This window comes from Phasianus colchicus, chromosome 3 (genome assembly GCF_987193195.1).
Source record: "Phasianus colchicus chromosome 3, bPhaCol1.hap1.1, whole genome shotgun sequence".
Classification (NCBI taxonomy): Eukaryota; Metazoa; Chordata; class Aves; order Galliformes; family Phasianidae; genus Phasianus; species Phasianus colchicus.
Genome location: NC_143438.1, coordinates 15,857,571 through 15,866,237, shown reverse-complemented (window position 1 = coordinate 15,866,237; position 8,667 = coordinate 15,857,571). Strand labels below are relative to the sequence as shown.

The following is an 8,667-nucleotide window of genomic DNA, read 5'->3' as shown; positions in this document are numbered from 1 at the left end:
GAGCTGTGCCTGATCAGTCTGGAGAAGAGAAGGCTCAGGAGGCATCCAACTAATGCACATAAGTATATGAGGGAGGATGCCAAGAGAACAAGGCCAGGCTCTTCTCAGTGATGCCCAGCAATAAGATGAGAGGGAACATTCACAAACTGAAACACAAGAAGTTTTGACTTAACACAAGGAAAAATGTAATTACTGTGAGTATTGGAACAAGTTGTCCAGATAGGTTGTGGACTCTCTTTCTCTGGAGAAATTCAAGAGTTATCTGGACACAATTCATATTAGCATACTTCAGGGGACTCTTCTTGAATAGGGAATTGGATGAGGTGATCTCAGATGACCTCTCTTCCCACCTCAGTCATTGTCTGAATCCGTGACTCAGTTTTCCGTAAGTATTAAGTCTGAAATAGAAATCAAATCTGAATGTATTTTCTCCTCCTTAAAAGATGGAGCAATTGAGTACAGTGCTATAGTAACTGTTTAAAATACAAGTCTGTTTCAAATTTGTGAATTTTTTTGATCGTTTACAGCCCTAGACTACAAGAGTACACAAGCACATACACCTTTTTGTTCCAAACTCATAGGTGAACAGGCCCTTTCTACACTAGAAAGATTAGTCATAGTATCTGTATTCTCAGTATCTCGGAAGATCAATCTCTACTTACAAATACTTTTATCAATTATTCAGAAATAAATATAAAATAGTTGCTGCACATAAAATTCTGTGAGTGGCACAATAAAATATAGAGTGTCATGCTCTCCTGTCATAGCAATCTATGCCTTACATAATTGAAAGATTGGGGGGAAAAAATCTCATGGCCACTGTGAACAAACAATTTCATGCAGATTTTCATGCTGCAATAAAAAGAGTTGATGAGATGTTTCAACGCATAAAGAACAGAGACATAAAATCATAGAATCATTTTAGTGGGGAGGGGCCCTTAAAGAACATCTAGTCCAACTCCCCAGCAATGAACAGGGTCACCTACAGCTACATCAGGTTGCCCAGAGTCCATCCAGCCTGACCTTGAGTGTCTCCAGTGATGGGGCAACATTTTCCAGTGCTTCACCACCCTGATCGTAAAAAAACACACACACACACACACACACACACACACACAGAGCCCTTCTTCATAACCAGCTTAAATCTCCCCTCTTCCTGCTTGAAACAATTTCCCTCGTCCTGTCACAACAGACCCCACTAAAGAGTCAGATTCCTTCCATCTTACATCCCTCCTTTAGATACTGAAATCTGCTATCAGACTTGTCTTCTCCAGGCTGAGCAGCCCCAGCTCTCCTGTCTTCATAGCAAGGCATTCCATCCCTTGGATCTTTTTTTCCTCCCCCTCACAGTTATTTTTTCTCATGCAGTTAGGAAGAAGGGATGACTGTTATGACTATGCATGCTGGTTATTTTCCAAGATCAAAAGCAGCAGCCAGGGCCAAGGACAACCCTTTTGCAAAGGAGAGGTGCAGTAGCAATGACTTTCTATGGAGTCTCATCCCATCAAGATAACATGGTTAATACTTGATGGCCTCAGAGACCCACAAATGATACATGAAGGTCAGGAGTCCAAAGAAAGAAGAAAGCCCACAGGTTGCTGTGGCATTTTACACATCTATATTTCTTTCATTAACTGATTTATAGTTCTTTTGAATTCACACACCATAATGTCAGAGAAGATGCCTCCCAGACACCTGCATATTTTTGGGGTAGCAGGCAGACCTCCACTACATGAAAGACAGGAGCAGCAATGACAGTTTGGAAACTGTTGGTTGCATTCTTCTGCCACCAGCTGGTCTTCAGGGATAAAAACCACTGGGTGAAACCTGGATGAACCATTTCCCATCATCACCAGTATTTTTTGAAGCTCTCATTTGCTTTCTGTTAAAGAATTTTAAAATACTGTGATATCTGTCTATACTAATATACAAATTTCAGTCTGTCTTCATTTCACTTTTACTTGCCTTTATCCTATAATGTCAGTAGAAAAGGTGCATGACATGATGCTGTAAGCTATGTCACAACAAGCTGATATGTAATGTGATGAGACATTATAATCTCAAAATCTGTTTATTTTTGTTATCTCTTAAGATGGTTGACAAAGGAAAGCTTAGAGTAGATATCTAGGTGACAAGAAAGAAGAAAATAGTTGCATTCTTTTACCACAGAACACATCTCTCTACTTTGGCATTAAAACACCCAAAGCTAAGAAGGTGTGTAAAAATACAACTGAACTACAAGTGCGTGATGGCAGCTGCAAGCATTTATCTTCACTGTTTTGGGTGAATTCCTCAGAAAACAACAATTTTAAAGCCATGTTCTCTTTTTCAATCAAGCACCAGAAAAAGACAAGTACAGTGACACAAGAAAGACCTCTTAATACTGGTCACATAAGGAAACAAGTCATGCTGCAGAAGCTAACAGTCTCCTATCCTTATGACCTAAAAATCCTGAAATTGTCTCCAGATTCCAGATTTTCTCCACAGGATGCCTGGAGAGTGTCTCCTAATAGACACATCACTCTGTACTGTATCAAAGCATATGCTGGTCCCCTCTGAGGCAGATTTGAGGAGTAGCAAGAAGACAGCAGAATAAGAAAAGAGATGAAAGTCTATTCACTGGTGCATTCATGCTTCCACCTGAGATCAAGTTTACTAAGGCCTTTTTAGTAGAAAACACCTCTGAAACCTTCTGGCAAACAGTATTTTCCACACATTCCCCTACTGCTATTCTAAGCAGAGTTTCACAGAGCTCAAGGCAAGAGAGAATCACTGTGTTCTCTCCTAAATTGAAGCAGGTCCTGTACCAGAGCTAAATGTTTAAGCTAAAAGGATGGTTTCCATTCCACAGTGAGTTGCAAAAGAGCTACTTATGCTTGAGATTTCTATGTGATGATCCCATCAGCCTAAGCCTGTGGAGGAAAGAGAAGTCAAGTTCTCAGCCCACCTAACACAGAGAAATTATGTGGCTCAGGAAAAACTTGATGTGCATCAACTCATTCAGTCTTAGGAGGAAGGGAAAAAAGTAGGATAGAGCTGGTTGGCTGTAGTCACGGGAAGAAATTCCTCCTGAACAACGCAAGCAAATACCCAATACCCTGAAAAATGAAGTATCATTGAGTAACTCTAACATGGAGCTGCAAATGCTAAGTCTATGTTGAATACAATTCAGGTAATATTGTCATCAAATCAGGTAATATTAAAAACTTTTAAATATGGGAGATCTGACCTCTGCTAAAGCAGACAGGAGCGCTGAGTCCAGCCACTTAGCATTCTTTAAAATGTGGATTAGCTGGAATTTTTCCCCCCCTCAGAAATGACATTAACACCTATTTAAAAATAAAGCATTTAAAAAGAACAAAAAAACAACAAAACTCTAGATCACTCTGAACAGTCACAGGAAATAGTGACTTACCGTAACAGCTTTAGCAATAATTTCTGAAGTCACTGCTAAGCAATTGCCTTTTACTTATGGCAATTTATAAATTTCATCTTTAGATCTTCTTGTGCTTTTGTAAGCAAAGCTGAAAAGCTCTCCTACCCTGAAAAAAGCTATTTCCCATCAGTAAGTACCTATACCCAGTGATAAAATCACTTTGCAATTTCTTTTTTATAAATAGAGAGGCTACCACTGCTACCAATTACTGCTACACATTATTGCAAAGAGAACTGATTTTTGAACACACCAACTAAAACAAGGAAGCCAACAGGAAACTGGTTAAAATCCAGTCAAAACAAATATTTTCCAATCGTGAGCATCAACACATTTTACTTAAAGGTTGACTCGAACCATTTTGTTCGGTCTAATAACTGCCTGGTGCAGCGATGTGTGTGTTATTTCTGTCTTTTTCTGGAGTTTCTAGTTTGTTTTTAAGACTGTTACTAAAGATACACTGCTCTCAAAGAAGTTTCAAAGATTTCTTTTGAAATGTTAAGTCTGTTTCATTCTTTCTAGAATGCTGAAATGATATTTAAAAAAAAATAAAGTTTTCCACTTGCTCTACATTTTTCAGAGCAATGGGGATTTTGAAGAGTCACCATGGTGAATCTGTCAACTTTCCCAAGTTTCTTTTTTCTCCTTTAAATGTCACCTTTCTGAGAACGTTCTGGTGATAAGTATATTTGCTGTCCATGTAAATAATAGGGAATTTAACACATCCACAGTGTCTCACTGGAACATCATAAATAATCCTGGCACCAACCACTAAGAAAGTATGATTGCAAAATATCAATTAGCTGGCTCATAAAGACAGCACTGGCCATCCTGGCACCGAATGTGGGAAAAACAGTATGTGATCATGTAATCAAAGGCTGGATCACAAAGCCCAAGCACAAGGGGATTGAGTTAAGCCTCCACAGGCAAATACCTAAATTCTGTCATTTATAAAATCAATTGGCATTTCCTGAACACTTGAGTTTACAATCTGAATAGCATTAATTAATTCAGAGGTTGTGTGCAACTAATGAGGACTAATATGAGAGAATCATTATCGTAAAGGTTTCGTGATGGAAAGAGATAGGTGCTTAGGTAGCTAAGTTTTTCACATAATTTCACCTGAATAATAAATAAAGCAGGGCCTGAGTCTGTTATGAAGTTCACAGGGCTAAGAGTTAACAATATAGTGGATAGTAGTCTACACCATAACAAAATAGCACATACTTAGCTGACACATTGCTAAACACAAAAAGGAATACAGATTTCATTCTTTGATGATACCTTACATTCCCCATGAATAGCAGGACACAATGACTACTTCCTAAAGAAGAGCATAGCAAATTTTTCACTGCTATACCTTTCTATTTAGCACGCAGTGATTCTTTGTCATTATCCACCAGTATGGATCTATCAGACATGGAGATAACACTGGTCAGGAAATGCTTTCTTTTTGGTGCGAATACATTTATTTTCCAAAATTCTTTTCCCCTTTCAAATTTCTGTTTAGGAGGATCTGAATGTTGGTTTTGCACTGGACTTGGTCATTACTTCACCAAGACATTTTTGAAGCTAATAGCAGTTCCATCTGTTAACAATAGCAGGAAAGAATTGTAAGTGAAAAACAATGGCCTGCCACTCACTGCTGCAAATAAAAGAATACAGGCCCCAGTTAGAGCTTAGAGTAGTAATGGGAAATCAGCCTTAATAGACTTCTGCTTGGACCGTAAAGTAAAAACTGGTGTTGTTCAAGGGATTTTCTTTAAGAAGATTATCTTCGAACTCCTCATGTTAACATCCTCAGATAATCAAAAGCAGGGTAAATGAGATGACAGCAATCTTTGGAATGTCCTAAGAGGTATGTTAACAAGTCCTAAAAACATGAATAAAAAGCAACTTGGTATATTTCAAACATTAACGATCTGGAATTACCATAAAGAACCATGGCAACAACAGGCAATTAATTCACACTTATTCAGATTACCATAGAAACTGGACCAACATACCAGAAATTATCTATAATTTCTCACTCCAAACATTCTAGCGCAGTCTATAATTTCCATAGTAATTGCCTGCTCATAATAACCACAGAAATATTTTAAAAATCTGTACAAAACACTATGAAATCTTGACATAATGAAGGCCAAACATTATTTTTAAAACCCTCACAGCTTTTGCCTGTATTATAATAAACCACATAGGAGCAAAAAAAACTTTTCATCTGACAGAACGCTGTTAATTTCTGCTGTACCATGTCGGAAGATGAAAAGAACAATACTCTTACATCAAGACAAATCACAACTCTAAGACCCGCTAATGAAGAGCAGAGCTGCAGCACACAGCCTTTCTGATGCATTGTCTCCCTCTTTTTCAAGAGATCTCCCTTAGCTTGGAATTGAACAGCCATTTTGTTACAGAAGCTTATTACAGATTTTGGAAGAAATAAAAAAGAGGGGGTCAAAGAGATTGTCAGGACAAGTCATAAAACACTGGAAAAAAACGTTTGAAATTGGTATTTTTCACTCTACTATGTATCAATATAATTTACTTCTTACTCATTTAGCAACCCTGTCAGATATATGTATTTAAAAAAAACGGACCATGTTGTCTTAGACAATTAGTTATCAGGTAGCCTGAGTTATGAAATACTGAACGACAGTGCAAGTCACTTAGTATGGCAGTAGCATTAGAACATACATTAGATCTTGCACATCATTTTTCATTAACTCTTGAAAAGCACTATTTCATGTGTGAAATTGCTACAGAATGATAGAGCACCATACTTCACATTCACATATTTTTCAGGAAACTCAGCACTTTCAGAAAGGTACAAATTTCTCTGGGCTACAGGTGTACAACATAAAATATTCAAAGAGAAATCTAGTCTTGGTGACAGTCAAAATTAATCTAACTCTGCTTCTCAGCCTCTACAGCCACTTGAGCACATCACAACTCACAAGATAAGCTTCCCTCAAACAGCCTGAGCAAGTTGATCGTAACTTAAAATTCAAAGGCTTCACAACCACCACCTACACAAAGTATTGGCTGCGACTTCAGCTGTGCAACTCAAAGCCTTCTCCACCAGCTGTCAGGTCTATGCACACATCCTAGGCACACGCAGACCCTCATGGGCATTGCCAGGAGACCAGAACAGCACCTTACAGCATTCAGATTTCACGTAACAGGCACTGACATTGTGTCCACCTGGGCTTCTTCCTGACAAGGAAACTGAGATTTACAGCCACCTCCTCCAGCAATTCTAAGCATCTATTCTCTTTTGTGACTTGGACCCTACCAGAAAGAAGTAAGGTTTATGAAATATTTACAGACTCTAGATTAGAGATTGTGTGCTTATAAGGCAGCTGAAGAGCAGATGCTTGGTGTGGACAAACTGTCATATACTAATGAAATATCTGACTCTCTGGGCAAGTACCAAATAAGAAGTTGCTCCCAGGATTTGACATCCAAAAACGCGATTCAGTGTGTGTTTCTACTGAAGAAATTTATGTCATTTATTATGACTTAATATTTATTATGGCTTCATTTTGACACCTTGACATCTTTAAGCATCTAAGCAGAACTACTCGCGTGCTTTACATTGCATACACAAGATGAATAAGTATTTTGCTGAGTCAGTGCTATGTTCCCAATGAAGCTGATGTTTATTAAGACCATCACTTCTGATGAAAAGGCCTGCTGTCACCTCCAGAAGAGGGCAGTGCTGGCTTAAACTAGCCAGTCCAATGAAAGTTATGACTCGCAAAAGGCAATAGTTTTCTCTGAGGAATGTATCTCAGTCAGAATACTGCAAAGTTGCATACAAATATCACACCACACAGGAACAGCCAATAGAGCAGTCATGAATTAGATGCCAAGTTTTAAAACATCAACAGCAATCACTCTGCCTTGAGATTTGGACAGAAGCTGAGTCTGTATCTCACAACCTCTCTGTCTTCAGAAAACACTAGACAGGTTAGATAAGTTACTATTTCTAGGGAAAAAAAGAATGATTGAGGGGGTTGTTATCTCTCATTTCATCTTGTAGCGCTCTACCTCTTGCTTATATCAGAGAGAGAAATAAAGGGCTTCACAATCAGAGTAACCCAGATATTACTCCTCTAGATGTGCAGAGAAACATGGAGGAAGGAGGTCTTGGTTCAGATCTTCCTTTACATAGGTAGCTTGCATGTAAAACCAGAAAGGAAATTGATGTTACTTAGAAAATTGTAGCCCAGGGGCTAAAAAGTAGTATGTTGAACATTCACTTCCAAACAACAGAAAATATGTGCAGAAGTAGTGCAGTATTGACAGTTTACAGGCTGGTTTGGCCCAGTTCCATGACTAGTAGGGCAGAGGGATCCACATCTCCAGAAAGGGAAAACAGGGGACCCCAAATAATTAAAAATAGTGGTGATGATTTGAGGAGAAACAAACTTAAGCAGAAATAATCTTACAGCAAGTGTAAATAAGAAGACTTCAAGGCCAGCTCTCTTTCAGCTGATCTTCCAAGTGAATATCATGTACACCCAATATTTGTACACCCAAACAAAAGCAACAAGACAGTGAGAAAGCACATACTTGAAGGGCCCTGGGAAAGGAAGATGCTATACCTATGTAAAGCCTGTGATTATGAGTTCCACCCCAGACCCCAGATGGAGCAGACTGGCCTCCTCTGTTGCAAGTGTTTGCACAGGGTCTTCAGGGCAAGTCAAACTTAGAAAAATACCTTGTGCACAATTAACAAACATACAGTTAGAAGAGTGACATGATTAGGATAGTATTTTACAGGTTTATGATTAGAAAAAATTATCACGGTGGAAAGAGACAATCAAAAATGAAATGCTTACCTACATCCTAGGCTACAGTAGAAAACTCCAGAAAGAGATCCTTCCTCTGTAGCAGTCAGCCCTTAATTGGGGTCTAGGAGGGGGGGCTCCACCCCTTCTGATCGCACAGCTGAATTGCCTTCACCTGTGCTCCCAGGGCTGACTCAATCCTTACCTCAGGTGATCAATCAGTTGTTCAAGCTGTGACTCAGCAGTTCCCATATACCTTAAGAAAATGAAGCAATGCAAATCTCAGAGCTGAAATTCATGGGAAAGGGAGAGAAAGATAGGAGGCTACTGCCAAGGATTTAAAAAGAGCTTCATTCTGTATCGGCAAGAAATGGATGCCAGCAAAGTAGAGGCAATCAGAAGATAGCTTTGTCTCTGACAAGCTCCATTCCTGACAGG

At 38.9% G+C, this 8,667-nt stretch overlaps 1 long non-coding RNA gene across 1 annotated transcript; it reads right to left on the bottom strand.

Annotated features, from left to right (window-relative positions):
- Positions 1–206: 206 nt before the first annotated feature.
- LOC149918433 (uncharacterized) lies at positions 207–8,324 on the bottom strand. The gene is made up of 3 exons (XR_016465444.1): positions 8,281–8,324; positions 8,044–8,159; positions 207–398 (listed from the first exon to the last, which is right to left on the bottom strand). It is a non-coding gene; the product is annotated as an uncharacterized LOC149918433 (long non-coding RNA).
- Between the last annotated feature and the right edge of the window lie 343 nt (positions 8,325–8,667).